General features: G+C 45.8%; 1 protein-coding gene across 1 annotated transcript in view; it reads left to right on the forward strand.

The window, feature by feature from the left end:
• Nucleotides 1-16,571, forward strand: part of BSN (bassoon presynaptic cytomatrix protein) — a 192,308-nt gene that overhangs the window by 722 nt on the left and 175,015 nt on the right. The gene's annotated exons all lie outside the window — the stretch shown is intronic.

Consider the following 16,571-nt stretch of genomic DNA (forward strand, 5'->3'; position numbering starts at 1 on the left):
GTACTTCAAGGGGCCCCTCCACACCAATGTACTTCAAGGGGCCCCTCCACACCAATGTACTTCAAGGGGCCCCACCACACCAATGTACTTCAAGGGGCCCCTCCACACCAATGTACTTCAAGGGGCCCCTCCACACCAATGTACTTCAAGGGGCCCCACCACACCAATGTACTTCAAGGGGCCCCTCCACACCAATGTACTTCAAGGGGCCCCTCCACACCAATGTACTTCAAGGGGCCCCTCCACACCAATGTACTTCAAGGGGCCCCTCCACACCAATGTACTTCAAGGGGCCCCACCACACCAATGTACTTCAAGGGGCCCCACCACACCAATGTACTTCAAGGGGCCCCTCCACACCAATGTACTTCAAGGGGCCCCACCATCCCCATAGCAGCTTCAGCACCACCCAAGGTGGACAGCTCCTCCACCATCATACAGATATCACAGTGAATACACAGGGGCCACACTCATGATATTAGGGTCCTGTATACCGGTCTGGGGCCCCACCACACCAGTTTGCTTCAGTGGGCCCCTTTACTGCATCCTATTGGACCAACAAGGGCCCCACCACTGCAGTATACTTCAAGGGGCCCCACCATACTCATAGCAGCTTCAGCACCACCCAGGGTGGACAGCTCCTCCACCATCATACAGAGATCATAGTGTACACACACAGGGGCCATACTACTATAATACCAGGGCCCTGGGTCTGGGGGCCCCACCACACTAATTTGCTTCAGTGGGCCCCTTTACTGCATCCTATTAGACCAACAAGGGCCCCACCGCTTCAGTATACTTCAAGGGGCCCCTCCATCCCCATAGCAGCTTCAGCACCACCAAAGGCGGACAGCTCCTCCACCATCATACAGGGATCATAGTGTACACACAGGGGCCACACTACTATAATACCAGGGCCCCGTATGCTGGTTGGGGCCCTGTCACACCAGTTCACTTTAGGAGTCCCCTGTACTGCATCTTATTACACCCACAAGGGCCCCACCACTCCAGTATACTTCAAGGGGCCCCACCATACTCATAGCAGCTTCAGCACCACCCAAGGTGGGCAGCTCCTCCACCATCATACAGAGATCATAGTGTACACACACAGGGGCCACATAATGCTGGTATGTAGCCAGGAGCACCTGTACTGCGTCCCAATACATCAGCAGGGGCCCCAACACAACACAGGTTGAGTTCAGCACCGCCCCCGGGGCGGACAGCTCCTCCTCCATCATACAGAAATCACAGTGTACACACAGGGGCCACACTATTATAATACAGAGGATCTGTACACTGGTCTGGGGCCCCACCACACTTTTTTTTTTACTTAAGTAGGCCCCTGTAATGCATCTTATTACTCAAGCAGGGGCCCCAGCACAGCAGTATACTTCAAGGGGCCCCACAATACCCATAGCAGCTTCAGCACCACCCAGGACGGACAGCTCCTCCACCATCATACAGATATTGTAGCGTATACACAAGGGCCACACCTCACTGAAAGAGTAAAATGCCAGGGGCCCCTGTGCTGCATTCCAGTACACCAGCAGGGGACCCCACCATACTGGTATACTGGGAGGGGCCCCTGTACTGCATCCCAATACACACAGAGCGAATTCAGCACCACCCAGGCGGACAGCTCCTCCACTATCATACAGAGATGATAGTGTATACACAGGGGCCACACTGTTATAATACCAGGGCCCAGTATACTGGCCAGGGGCCCCTCCATACCAGCATACTGCCAGAGGCCCCTGTACTGCACCCCAATACACCAGTCCAGGGCCACACTATACCAGTATACTGCCAGGTGCCCTTGTTCAGCACCACCCAGGCAGACAGCTCCACCATCCCACAGAGATCACAGTGTATACACAGGGGCCCCACCATACTGGTATGTAGCCAGGGGCCCCTGTACTGCATCCCAATACATCATCAGGGATCCCACCATACTGGTATGTAGCCAGGGGCCCCTGTACTGCATCCCAATACATCATCAGGGACCCCACCATACTGGTATGTAGCCAGGGGCCCCTGTACTGCATCCCAATACATCATCAGGGGCCCCAACACGGCACAGAATGAGTTCAGCACTGCCCAGATCCGACAGCTCCTCCACCATCATACAGAGATCGTAGTGTATACACAGGGGCCACACCAGGTGGTGACCCAACAATACTAGTAAACTGCCAGGGGCCCCTGTACTGCATCCCAATACATCAGTTTGGGCCCCAGCATGGCACAGGTTGAGTTCAGCACCAGGATGGACACTTCCTCCACCATCATACAGATATCATAGTGTACACACAGGGGCCACACTATTATAACACCTGCACACTGGTCTGGGGCCCCACCACACTGGTTTACTTCAGTAGGCCCCTGCAATGCATACTATTACTCCAACAGGGGCCCTACCACACCAGTATACCTGAAGGGGCCCCATCATACCCATAGCAGCTTCAGCAACCACCCAGGGCAGACAGCTCCTCCACCATCATACAGAGATCATAGTGTATACCCACAGGGGCCACACCACAAGAGTAAAATGCCCCTGTACTGCATTTCAGTACACCAGCAGGGGGCCCCACTATATTGGTATACTGTCAGGGGCCCCTGTACTGCATCCCAATACACGCAGAGGAAATTCAGCACCACCCAGGGTGGACAGCTCCTCCACTATCATACATAGATCACAGTGTATACACAGGGGCCACACTACTAAAATACCAGGGCCCTGTATGCTGGCCCCCTCCATACCAGTATACTGGCCAGGGGCCCCTGTACTGCACCCCAACACACTATTCTGGGTCCTCACTATGCCAGTATACTGCCAGGTGTCAATGTACTACATCAGTTTGGGCCCCAAACATGGCATGGAGTGAGTTCAGCACCACCCAGGGTGGACAGCTTCTCCACCACCATACAGTGTATGCACAGGTGCCACACCATGCTGGTATGTAGCCAGGGGCCCCTGGACTGCATCCCAATACATTAGTATGGGCTCCAACACGGCATGAGTGAGTTCAGCACTGCCCAGAACGGACAGCTCCTCCACCATCATACAGAGATCATAGTGTATACACAAGGGCCACACTGCTATAATACCAGGGCCCAGTATACTGACTAGGGACCCCACCATACCAGCATACTGCCAGTGGCCCCTGTACTGCACCATAATACACCAGTCGAGGGCCACACTATAACAGTATACTGCCAGGTGCCCTTGTTCAGCACCACCCAGGCGGACAGCTCCCCCACCCTCATACAGATACCATAGTGTGTACAGGGGCCACTGTACTGCATTTTAGTACACCAAGGTGGGGACCCCACAATACTAGTATTCTGCCAGGGGCCCCTGTACTGCACCTTATTACATCAGCCTAGAGCCCCAACATTACACAGAGAGAGTTCAGCACCACAATGAGTCGGACAGATCCTCCATCACACTGACTGCAACGTACACCGTACACATTGGGGCCACACTGCCCAACCCCCACTAGGGGCCACACCATTATAATACCTTGTCCCTGTACTGCATCCTATTACACCAGCTCGGGGACACCAGTTCAGCACCATACGGGGCGGACAGCTCCTCCACCATTATATACATGTTTTACATCACACACTAACATCGTACCCTGTATACATTGGGGCCACACTACACCATTATAACATCAGGGGCCCTTCTACTACATCCTGATACACCAATTCAGGGCCCCGTCATCACAAACAGTGAGGGTTGAGAACCACAAAAGTAGAGATATCATATCATACAGGGCGGGCAGCTCCTCCACCATCATACAGATGTTATACACTCACATCACACAGCACCAGGGGCCACAACACACTACACCATTATAGGGGCCCCCAGTATGGAATCTTATTACACTGGCTTAGAGCCCCTCCGTCACATAGACCAAGGTCAGCACCACATGGGACGGACAGCTCCTCTACACTGGCTGAAGCTCACACCAAGATTGTACACTGTATACACTGGGGCCACACCTCCTCTACCACACCAGGGGCCACAACACACTACACAGGTATAATTTGATTGCCCCCTGGACTGCAGCCTAGGGGTCCCACCATCACAGAGCGAGTTCAGCACCACATTATGCAGACAGCTCCTCCATTACACTGACTGCAATTTACAAGCAGTATTTTACACTGTGTACATTGGGGCCACACTATCCCCACCCTAAAAAGATCACACTATATATTACAATATCAGGGGCCCCTGTACTGCATCCTAATACACTGGTATGTTCTCTATAGCCAGGGGCCTTCCTGCAGACTCTATACAGCTTAGGAGCCACACTGCGGGCCCTATAGAGCTCAGGCCTCCCTATATTACCCATACGTCCCGGGACTAAACTATGGACTCTGTACAATATATAGCCTGGGCCTTCCTACATATTATATACAGCCTGGACCTTCCTACACATTATATACAGCCTGGACCTTCCTACACATTATATACAGCCTGGACCTTCCTACACATTATATACAGCCTGGACCTTCCTACACATTATATACAGCCTGGACCTTCCTACACATTATATACAGCCTGGACCTTCCTACACATTATATACAGCCTGGACCTTCCTACACATTATATACAGCCTGGACCTTCCTACACATTATATACAACCTGGACCTTCCTACACATTATATACAGCCTGGACCTTCCTACACATTATATACAGCCTGGACCTTCCTACACATTATATACAGCCTGGACCTTCCTACACATTATATACAGCCTGGACCTTCCTACACATTATATACAGCCTGGACCTTCCTACACATTATATACAGCCTGGACCTTCCTACACATTATATACAACCTGGACCTTCCTACACATTATATACAGCCTGGACCTTCCTACACATTATATACAGCCTGGACCTTCCTACACATTATATACAGCCTGGACCTTCCTACACATTATATACAACCTGGACCTTCTTACACATAATATACAGCCTGGACCTTCCTACATATTATATACAGCCTGGACCTTCCTACATATTATATACAGCCTGGACCTTCCTACACATTATATACAACCTGGACCTTCCTACACATGATATGCAGCCTGGACCTTCCTACATATTATATACAGCCTGGGCCTTCCTACACATTATATACAGCGTGGACATTCCTACATATTATATACAGCCTGGACTTTCCTACACATTATATACAGCATGGGCCTTCCTACACATAATATACAGCCTGGACCTTCCTACATATTATATACAGCCTGGACCTTCCTACATATTATATACAGCCTGGACCTTCCTACATATTATATACCGCCTGGACCTTCCTACTGACTCTAAAGTGTCAGGGCCACTCTACATAATTTATACCGCCTGGAACTCCCTACAAGCCTCATGTAGCCTGAGCCTCTCTGCAAACTTTACACAGCCTGAACCCCTAAATGAATGTATACAGTCCAGGACACCCTACAGACTCTATACAGCCTGGACCTCTCTACAAACTAAATACTCTCCAGGCCTCCCTACATACTTTATACAGTCCAGGCCTCTTTACAGACAATAATTCAGCCTCCCTACAGACTCTATATGGACATGACAGCTGCAGATACTTTATAAGACTGGGCCTCTCTACTGAAGCCAAGGCCTTCCCACAGACTGTACAAAGCTGGAGCCTCCCTATACAGCCTGGGCATCTTCAGACCCTATACAGTCCGGGTCTTTATATGAACTATATACAGTCCAGGCCTCTATATGAACTATATACAGTCCAGGCCTCTATATGAACTATATACAGTCCAGGCCTCTATATGAACTATATACAGCCCAGGCCTCTATATGCACTATATACAGTCCAGGCCTCTGTATGAACTATATACAGTCCAGGCCTCTATATGAACTATATACAGTCCAGGCCTCTATATGAACTATATACAGTCCAGGCCTCTATATGAACTATATACAGCCGGGGATTCTCTACATGTTCTACACAGCCTGAGTATCCCTACAGACTCTATAAATCCCCGACCTCCAACAGCAAATACACACAACAGAAAATGTTCGCCCACCTGGCTCTCTGTAGCAGTACTTCTGCTCTTTATCCTGGTCACCCAGACCACTGGATCCTTCAATGTGGACGGCTTTACTTTAGCTCCCACAGCTCCGCTCTGGCCTTAGTCCTCAGGCCTTTTCACTACCTCTTGCCTTCACACATGTTCTGGCCGCCTCCTGCAGCCCCTCCTGGAGACCTCCTGTCTCTCTTGGTGTGGAGCCATCTCCAACTGGGAGCCATGAGGTCTTCCCACACCCCCCATTATAAGGGCTCACCTGAGCACCCACCCTGCTGGTCATCTACAAAATCTGGACACAGGGTGGGAGATCCCATCCCACCCAAGACACTATGGAATCTTCAAACTACAGAGCCCCATGACGGGATACCAAAACCTGGAGAAAGCTGTGAAAGCAGTCTTCTCCAGTCCACACCTATGCTCTGCAGTCTTGCACCGAGCAAATGTGCAAACCCTGTGTCCCCTAAACTACCAATTTTACTGTGACAGCATCTCCTACTGTCACAATACATACACGCATACACATACATATACACACACACATACACACATACATACATACATACACATATACACACACACACATACATACACATATACACACACACGCACACACACATATACACATACATACATACACACATATACACACACCCTACCTGTTACATACCCTCAGATTGGACAGTTTCCTATTTATAGCTCAGTATGCATTTCTCCCTCCTCACCATGTGACCTCATTCACTCCCGCAATGTCTGCATCTCTGCTGCCTCCAGCCGATCAAACTCTCTATACATTATAGATCCATCTCTGTACATTATAGATCCATCTCTGTACATTATAGATCCATCTCTGTACATTATAGATTCTTCTCTGTACATTATAGATCCCTCTCTGTACATTATAGATCCATCTCTGTACATTATAGATTCTTCTCTGTACATTATAGATACCTCTCTGTACATTATAGATCCCTCTCTGTACATTATAGATCCCTCTCCGTACATTATAGATCAATCTCTGTACATTATAGATTCTTCTCTGTACATTATAGATCCCTCTCTGTACATTATAGATCCCTCTCTGTACATTATAGATCCATCTCTGTACATTATAGATTCTTCTCTGTACATTATAGATACCTCTCTGTACATTATAGATCCATCTCTGTACATTATAGATCCATCTCTGTACATTATAGATTCTTCTCTGTACATTATAGATCCCTCTCTGTATATTATAGATTCTTCTCTGTACATTATAGATCCCTCTCTGTATATTATAGATTCTTCTCTGTACAGTATAGATCCCTCTCTGTATATTGCAGAGTCCATTCTGTACAATTTACATTATACATTCCTATCTGGGAATAGCAGATCACTCCCTGTATATTGCAGAACCTTCCCTTTACCTTATACTTCATAGATCCCTGCCTGTACATTATAGATCTTTCCTTGTACATTATATTTGATATATATCTCCCGGTAGATTACAGATTGTCTCTACCTATTTGTACATTATAGGCTCTTCTTTGTATAATATAGCTTCCATTATGTACGTTATGTTATACATTTCTCCCTTTACGTGATATACCCTGTATGGTATAGATCTCTCCCTGTACAATATAGATTCCTCTCCCCTAAATGTCTCTTTATGTACATTATAAATCTTGTTCTGTACATTATAGATCCCTCTCTGTACATTATAGATCCCTCTCTGTACATTATAGATCCCTCTCTGTAGATTATAGATCCATCTCTGTACATTATAAATCCATCTCTGTACAATATAGATCCCTCTCTATACATTTTAAATACATCTCTGTACATCATAGATCCCTCTCTGTACATTATAGATCCCTCTCTGTACATTATAGATCCCTCTCTGTACATTATAGATCCCTCTCTGTACATTATAGATCCCTCTTGTTACATTGTAGCTTCTTCTCCATACATTATATATCATAGATTCCTCTCTGTACATCATAAATGATAGATCCCTGCTGATACATAATAGATTGCATGCTCTGCTGTCAGGTGGTTACTGCTCTGCCCCGTGTGATGTTGGGGTTGGCACACACGGTAATAATTCGGTATTGTAATTCCGCACACAACCGCTCTGCACTGTCCCTGCTCTCCTATCATAGGAATCGGCTGCTTCCTTGTACTGCTCTCCTGTTTATGGCAGCAGCTGAGTCAGGCTCGGGTTAGGTTTCCTATTTTATATCCAATCACATGTACTGCAGCCCCAGCATGACATGTCCACGGTGCAGAGCGAGCCCAGATTCCTATGTAACACATATATAAAATAACACATACACAACAACACAGGATATAACACATATATAACATAACACATATACAACAACACAGGAAATATATAAAACAACTTATGAAATAACACAATAGAACATTCTTTGTATTGATGGCTGGATGTGAATTGTAATACATTTGTTGTATATTTGATGCCAGGAAATATTGCCTCGGATTACAAGGTTTTTGCATCGTAGATCCTTTATTGTATATTTTGAATTAGTGTGATGTTTGTTCAGTAGAAGGAATGGGCCGTGCCTCTCATACTAGTGATGGCATGCTTCCATGTACTCCATGTTTTGCTCCAGCACACAAGCAACCCCCTTCAGTCTCCATCTCCTCTCTCTCTGTTATGTATTCGCATCCTCCAGTCCTGACTCTGAAATCTCCATCTCAGAGCCGTCCTGAGGATGAGGAATTCTATGTAATAGAGGCTGGATGTTCTCATATGTGTCTTTGTGCTATTGACAGGCCAGTAGAAGGTTCCCGAGGACCTTGGGCCATTAATGGGACCTCTATTATTATGTTCTCAGTGTTGGTTGTAAATGGACCTGATCCCTGAAGCATGGAATTAGCTGTGGGCTACAACTGAAAGCCATGCGGTACCTGGGAGGGGGGTGGAGGAGGGGAGCAGAGGGGGGACACAGGCTGAGAATGGAGGATGCGGGGTGGGAGAGGGAGGAAAGAGGGGAGGAAAATGGATGGGGAGGCAAAGCGAGCGATGAGAGACCGGGATGGAGGAGGAAAGTGAGGAGGGAGGAGGAGGAGGAGGATGGCAGCTCGGCATTTTATGAATGAAGGTTGTAGCATCATATCTAGGGCTCCTAACACAAATACCTGTATATCCCCCTCCAATCTGTATACTACATCTATAACAGCCATATACCCTCCTCTAATCTGTATACTGCATCTGTAACAGCCGTATACCCTCCTCTGTATACTACATCTGTAACAGCCGTATACCCTTCTATAATCTGTATACTGCATCTGTAACAGCCATATACCCTCCTCTAATCTGTATACTGCATCTGTAGCAGCTGTATACCCTCCTCTAATCTGTATACTGCATCTGAAACAGACGTATACCCTCCTATAATCTGTATACTACATCTGTAACAGCCGTATACCCTCCTCTGTATACTACATCTGTAACAGCCGTATACCCTTCTATAATCTGTATACTACATCTGTAACAGCCGTATACCCTCCTCTACTCTGTATACTACATTTATAACACCCGTATACCCTCCTCTAATGTGTATAATGTGTGTGTAACCCCCCCCCATATACCATCCAATGATTATACTGCATCCGCCACACCTGTATACCCTCCTGTATCCTGTAATCTGTATTCTACATCTGTAATGTGAAATCTGTAATTCCTGTAATCTGTATACTGCATCTATAACAGCTGTATACCATCTTCTATTCTGTATTTTTCATTTGTAACTCACATACATCTAATATATATATATATACTGCACCTGTCACACCCGTATACCCTCCTCTAATGTGTATACTACATCTACAACACCCGTATACCCTCCTCTACTCTGTATACTACATCTACAACACCCATATACCCTCCTGTAATGTGTATACTACATCTATAACACCTGTATACCCCCCTCTAATGTGTATACTATATCTGTAACACCCGTATACCCTCCTCTACCCTGTATACTACATCTCTAACACCCGTATACCCTCCTCCTGTCTGTATACTACATCTGAAAGACCCGTATACCCTCCTCTACTCTGTATACTACATCTATAAACGGGTGTTATAGATGTAGTATACAGAGTAGAGGAGGGTATATGGGTGTTATAGATGTAGTATACAGACTAGAGGGTATACAGGTGTTATAGATGTAGTATACAGACAGGAGGAGTGTATACGGGTGCTATACTACATCTGTAAGACCTGTAAACCCTCCTTTACTCTGTATACTACATCTATAAACGGGTGTTATAGATGTAGTATACAGAGTAGAGGAGGGTATACGGGTGTTATAGATGTGTTATACAGATTAGAGGAGGGTATACGGGTGTTATAGATGTAGTATACAGAGTAGAGGAGGGTATATGGGTGTTATAGATGTAGTATACAGATTGGAGGAGGGTATACGGGTGTTATAGATGTAGTATACAGAGTAGAGGAGGGTATAGGGGTGTTATAGATGTAGTATACAGAGTAGAGGAGGGTATACGGGTGTTATAGATGTAGTATACAGAGTAGAGGAGGGTATACGGGTGTTATAGATGTGGTATACAGAGTAGAGGAGGGTATACGGGTGTTATAGATGTAGTATACAGATTAGAGGAGGGTATACGGGTGTTATAGATGTAGTATACAGAGTAGAGGAGGGTATACGGGTGTTATAGATGTAGTATACAGAGTAGAGGAGGGTATACGGGTGTTATAGATGTAGTATACAGATTAGAGGAGGGTATACGGGTGTTATAGATGTAGTATACAGAGTAGAGGAGGGTATATGGGTGTTATAGATGTAGTATACAGAGTAGAGGAGGGTATACGGGTGTTATAGATGTAGTATACAGATTAGAGGAGGGTATACGGGTGTTATAGATGTAGTATACAGAGTAGAGGAGGGTATACGGGTGTTATAGATGTAGTATGCAGATTAGAGGAGGGTATACGGGTGTTATAGATGTAGTATACAGAGTAGAGGAGGGTATACGGGTGTTATAGATGTAGTATACAGATTAGAGGAGGGTATAGGGGTGTTATAGATGTAGTATACAGAGTAGAGGAGGGTATACGGGTGTTATAGATGTAGTATACAGAGTAGAGGAGGGTATACGGGTGTTATAGATGTAGTATACAGATTAGAGGAGGGTATACGGGTGTTATAGATGTAGTATACAGATTAGAGGAGGGTATAGGGGTGTTATAGATGTAGTATACAGATTAGAGGAGGGTATATGGGTGTTATAGATGTAGTATACAGATTAGAGGAGGGTATACGGGTGTTATAGATGTAGTATACAGATTAGAGGAGGGTATACGGGTGTTATAGATGTAGTATACAGAGTAGAGGAGGGTATACAGGTGTTATAGATGTAGTATACAGATTGGAGGAGGGTATACGGGTGTTATAGATGTAGTATACAGAGTAGAGGAGGGTATACGGGTGTTACAGATGTAGTATACAGAGCACAGGGTGGTATACAGGTGATACCCTCCTGTAATCTGTATACTAAGTCTGTAACACCCGTATACCCTCCTGTACTCTGTATACTGCATCCTCCGATCCGTATCCTGTGCCTGTATCTCCCGCACACTGCTCCCTAATCTCAGGATGCGTCTGTGTCTCGGCCTCCCTCCGTTTCCCTCTGACCTCTCATGGCTGAGCTCTCATTAGGTTCACGTTAGGACGCCATCTCCCAAAGCGGGTGAGCGGGGACGCGTTGGCCTCACAGACTATGAGGAGATGACATGTGACAGGAGAAGATGCCAGTTTACCAGGGACGGTGTTGTCATGCCACCCCCCCCCCCCCCCCCACTTCTTTCTTCCCTTAAAGTAGAACTCCACCTTAAAGACAAATTTGATACGGTAGAATTGGGTCGTGATCTAATAAACTCTGCTGAGGACATTTGTTGGCAGCTTTTGTATTTTTAGATCCGTGTAAGTGTTCCAACCTTCCGGCAATGTCTCCCCGTCTGGTAATTCTCCGGAGAGGGGGGCGGGGGAATTGTTCAGCTTTATTCGTCTCCCTCGTTTCTCACTCAACAACAAACATTAAACACTCCCAGCTGGACACGGAGGAAATCCAATCTCCTGCACAAGCCTAATGCCACTAAAAGGGTAATGAATTGATGATTTTTGTTGCACTGGCAGAGCCCCAGTCCAGCCTGCGATGCGTGCGCTGTTGTCGGAGTTCCCCTTTAGAAGGATCAGCTGACTATGACCCTCTACGGGAGTTTCCTCTAAAGTCTTCCCGGAGGAACGTAGACAATCGCATCTCTACGAACCCGAGAAGAGCTAATTAGATGCAATTCGCATTCTTGGTTTATCTACATTCAGACACAGAGCTCGGGAAATCACCAATGTGCCCCGCGCCCGCCGAGCCGCTATTCATTACTTCATTATTGCGATGCAGGATAGTCGATCATAAAGAGTTATTGGCATGATTTTCCTTCTCTAGATCCATCTGTGACCCCTTTAACCATTTTCCGACCAATCCTTTTCTGGCACTTTTTGTTTAAATTAGTATTTTGTGCTAGACAATTACTTAGAACCCTGAAACAATATACATACATTTTTTAGAAGTTACCCTAGAGCAAAGGTCTCCAAACTTTCTAAACAAAAGGGCCCATTTACTGTCCTTCAGACTTTAGGGGCGCCGGACTGTGGCCAGTGAGAGTAGAAAAGGTCCTGAGGTCAGTGGGAAAAATAAGCCCCATCTTTTGTATCAATGGGAGTAATTGTACCCCATCATTCGTGTCATTGGGAGGATTTGTGCCCCATCATTGGTGTCAGTGGTTGGAATTGTGCCCTATCATTGGTGTCACTAGGAGGAATTGTTCCACATCATTGGTGTCATTGGCCACCATTGTTGGTGTCATTTGGAGGAATTGTGCCCCATCATTGGTCTTATTAGGAGGAATTGTACCCCACCATTGGTGTCATTGGGAGGAATTGTGCCCCATCATTGGTGTCAGTGGTTGGAATTGAGCCCCATCATTGGTGTCAGTGGTTGGAATTGAGCCCTATCTTTGGTGTCACTAGGAGGAATTGTGCCCTGTCATTGGGCACCATTGTTGGTGTCATTGGGAGGTATTGTGCCCCATCATTGGTGTAATTGAGAGGAATTGTGCCCCATCATTGGTGTCATTGGGCCCCAACATTGGTGTCATTGGGAGGAATTGTGCCCCAACATTGGTGTCATTGGGAGCAATTGTGCCCTAACATTGGTGTCATTGGGAGGAATAGTGCCTCATCGTTGGTGTCATTGGGAGGAATTGTTTCCCTTCATTGGTGTCAGTGGGAGGAATTGTGCCCCATTATTGGTGTAATTGAGAGGAATTGTGCCCCATCATTGGTGTCATTGGGCCCCAACATTGGTGTCATTGGGAGGAATTGTGCCCTAACATTGGTGTCATTGGGAGGAATAGTGCCCCATCGTTGGTGTCATTGGGAGGAATTGTTTCCCTTCATTGGTGTCAGTAGGAGAAATTATGACTCATTGTTGGTATCAGTGGATGAGACAGTGGCCCAAGGGCCAGATAAAAGCAAGCAAAGGGCCGAATCTGGCCCCAGGGCCACAGTTTGTAGAACTAGAGCATGGGTGTTAAACATGTGGCCCTCAAGCTGGTGAAGAAATACAAGTCCCATGAGGCATTGCAAGGCTGAAATGAACATGTTACAAGCATGGCTCCCAAAGGCTGAGACATTATGGGACTCGTAGTTCTGCAACAGCTGGAGGGCCACAGGTAAAGCACCCCATGCTCTAGAGCAGGGATCTCCAAACTACGGTCCTCCAGCTGTATGTGGAACTACGCATCCCACGAGGTAGGTATGATGGGAATTGTAGTTCCTGAACAGCTGGAGGGCCACAGGTTGGGCCCCCATGCTCTAGATCAGTGTTTCTCAACTCCAGTCCTCAAGGCGCCACAACAGGTCATGTTTTCAGGATTTCCCTCAGCTGTGGTAATTACCAAGGCAGTGAAACTGATCAAATCACCTTTGCAAAATAATGGGAAGCCTGAAAACACGACCTGTTGGGGCGCGTTGAGGACTGGAGTTGAGAAACACTGCTCTAGAGAATAAAATGGCGATCATTGCAATATTTTAGTTACTTTTATTTGCCCAATGGTTTTTCCAAGCACAATTTTTTGGGAAAAAATACACTTTTGATGAATCTTAATGCAAAAAAACCCCACAATATACAGTGGAGAAAATAATTATGTGACCTCCTGCAGATTTTGTAAGTTTGCCCACTTACAAAGAAATGAAAGGTCTATAATTTTTATCATAGGTGTATTTTATATGATAGAGACAGAATATCAACCAAAAATCCTGAAAAAACACACAATACAAATGTTATAAAGTGAGTTGCAGTTTAGTGAGTAAAATAAGTATTTGATCCCCAAGCAAAACATGACTTGGTACTTGGTGGAGAAACCCTTGTTGGCAAGACGTTTCTTGTAGTTGGTGACCAGGTTTGTACACATCTCAGGAGGGATTTTGGTCCACTCTTCTTTACAGATCTTCTCTAAATCCTTAAGGTTTTTTGGCTGTCACTTGGCAACTCGAAGTTTCAGCTCCCTTCATGAATTATCTATAGGAATACAGTCTGCAGACTGACTAGGACACTCCATGAACCGAATGTGTTTCTTCTTGGGCCACTTCTTTGTTGCCTTGGCGGTATGTTTTGGGTCATTGTTGTAACGAAACGTCCCACACTTCGCTTGATATTCCATCCGCTAACAACCACAAAACAAGACAATACTCGTTTGGTTGCTGAACATGGATGGTTTATGAAAAACAGAGGTACACAGGTAATACTCTGGACAATCCCCTCCTATTTGCATTCCGGGCGGGGTAGACTGTCCATTCAGCAGTGAGAGCTGTTGGAGGAATTCGCCCCCACCAATCTCGCAGCTAATCTACATACACATCCCATAATATCCAAGGCAGACAGACACAATAGAACATTGGAATACAACCACACCCCAAACAACCCAGCAAAGAGTACACAACAAAATGAGACAATATACTATATATATATATATATATATATATATATATATATATATATATATATACACACAACATGTGTATGGCTGTACAGTGAGTCCGATTAGTACAGATCAGACTGGATTTCTCGGTCACCCTGTGCCCCTATTAGAGACACAAGGTGACTTAGATATAGGAGGTGCATGGGGAGCTGAAACAAGGTTTTCCCAACCACCCCAAGGGATTCTGGGTTCCACGCGCCCCCCCCCCCCCCGCCCAAAGTGACTCCGTCACAATTGCCATGCTGGAAGACCCATCTATGACCCATCTTCAGTGTTCTGGCTGAGGGAAGAAAGCTCTCATCCAAGATTTTACAATACATGGCCCCGTCCATTGGCCCCTCAATGCGACAAAGTTGGCCTGTACCTTTAGCAGAGAAACCGCCCCAAAGCATCATGTTTCCACCTCTGTGCTCGACTGTAGGGATGATGCTTTTAGGGTCATAGTCAGCATTTTCTTTCCTCCAAACAGTGAGTTGAGTTAATGTCAAAGAGCTCAATTTTGGTCTCATATGACCACAGCACTTTCTCCCAATCCCTCTCTGAATTATTTAGATGTTCATTGACAAACTTCAGACCGGCCTGTACATGTGCTTTCTTGAGGAAGGGGACCTCCTGCAGGATTTCAATCCATGGCGGTGTATTGTGTTACCAATGGTTTATTTGGTGACTGTGGTCCTAAACTAACTGCCTTGAGATCATTCACAAGCTCCTCCCATGTAGTTCAGGGCTGATCCCTCACTTTTCTCATGATCATCCTTATTCCATGAGGCGAAATCTTGCATGGAGCTCCAGACCGAGGGCGATTGATGGTTATTTAGTATTTCTTCCATTCGCAAATAATCGCTCCAACAGTTGTCTTCTCACCAAGCTTCTTGCTGATGGTCTTGTAGCCCATTCCAGCCTTGTGCAGATCTTTGGTCTTCCCCATGATGGTGAGGTTTGAATGAAAGAAAGAGATTCCCTGGACAGGTGTCTTTTATACACATAAGTTGTCGTTAGGAGCACCTTCTTACATTGTCAGGACTAATCTGTGTACCACATGAGCACCTACTGTAGCCAGTCTGCGGGAGCCAGAATTATTGTTGGTTGGTAGGGGATCAAATACTTATATTACTTACTGAACTGCAACTCAATTTATAACATTTGTATCATGTGTTTTTTCTGGATTTTTGGTTTATATTCTGTCCCTATCATTTAATTTGATTACAATTATAGACCCTTTATTTCTTTGTAAGTGGGCAAACTTACAAAATCTGCAGGGGATCAAATCATTATTTTCCCAACTGTATAACCCAATTTTTTGGTAAAGTATAAAAGATGATGTGACGCTGAGTAAAAAGATAGCTAACATGTCACGCTTTAAAATCGCGCAAATTGGTGGAATGGCAACAAACTATGATACTTACAAACTTCCATAGGTGACA

This window comes from Aquarana catesbeiana, linkage group LG07 (genome assembly GCF_042186555.1).
Source record: "Aquarana catesbeiana isolate 2022-GZ linkage group LG07, ASM4218655v1, whole genome shotgun sequence".
NCBI lineage: Eukaryota > Metazoa > Chordata > Amphibia > Anura > Ranidae > Aquarana > Aquarana catesbeiana.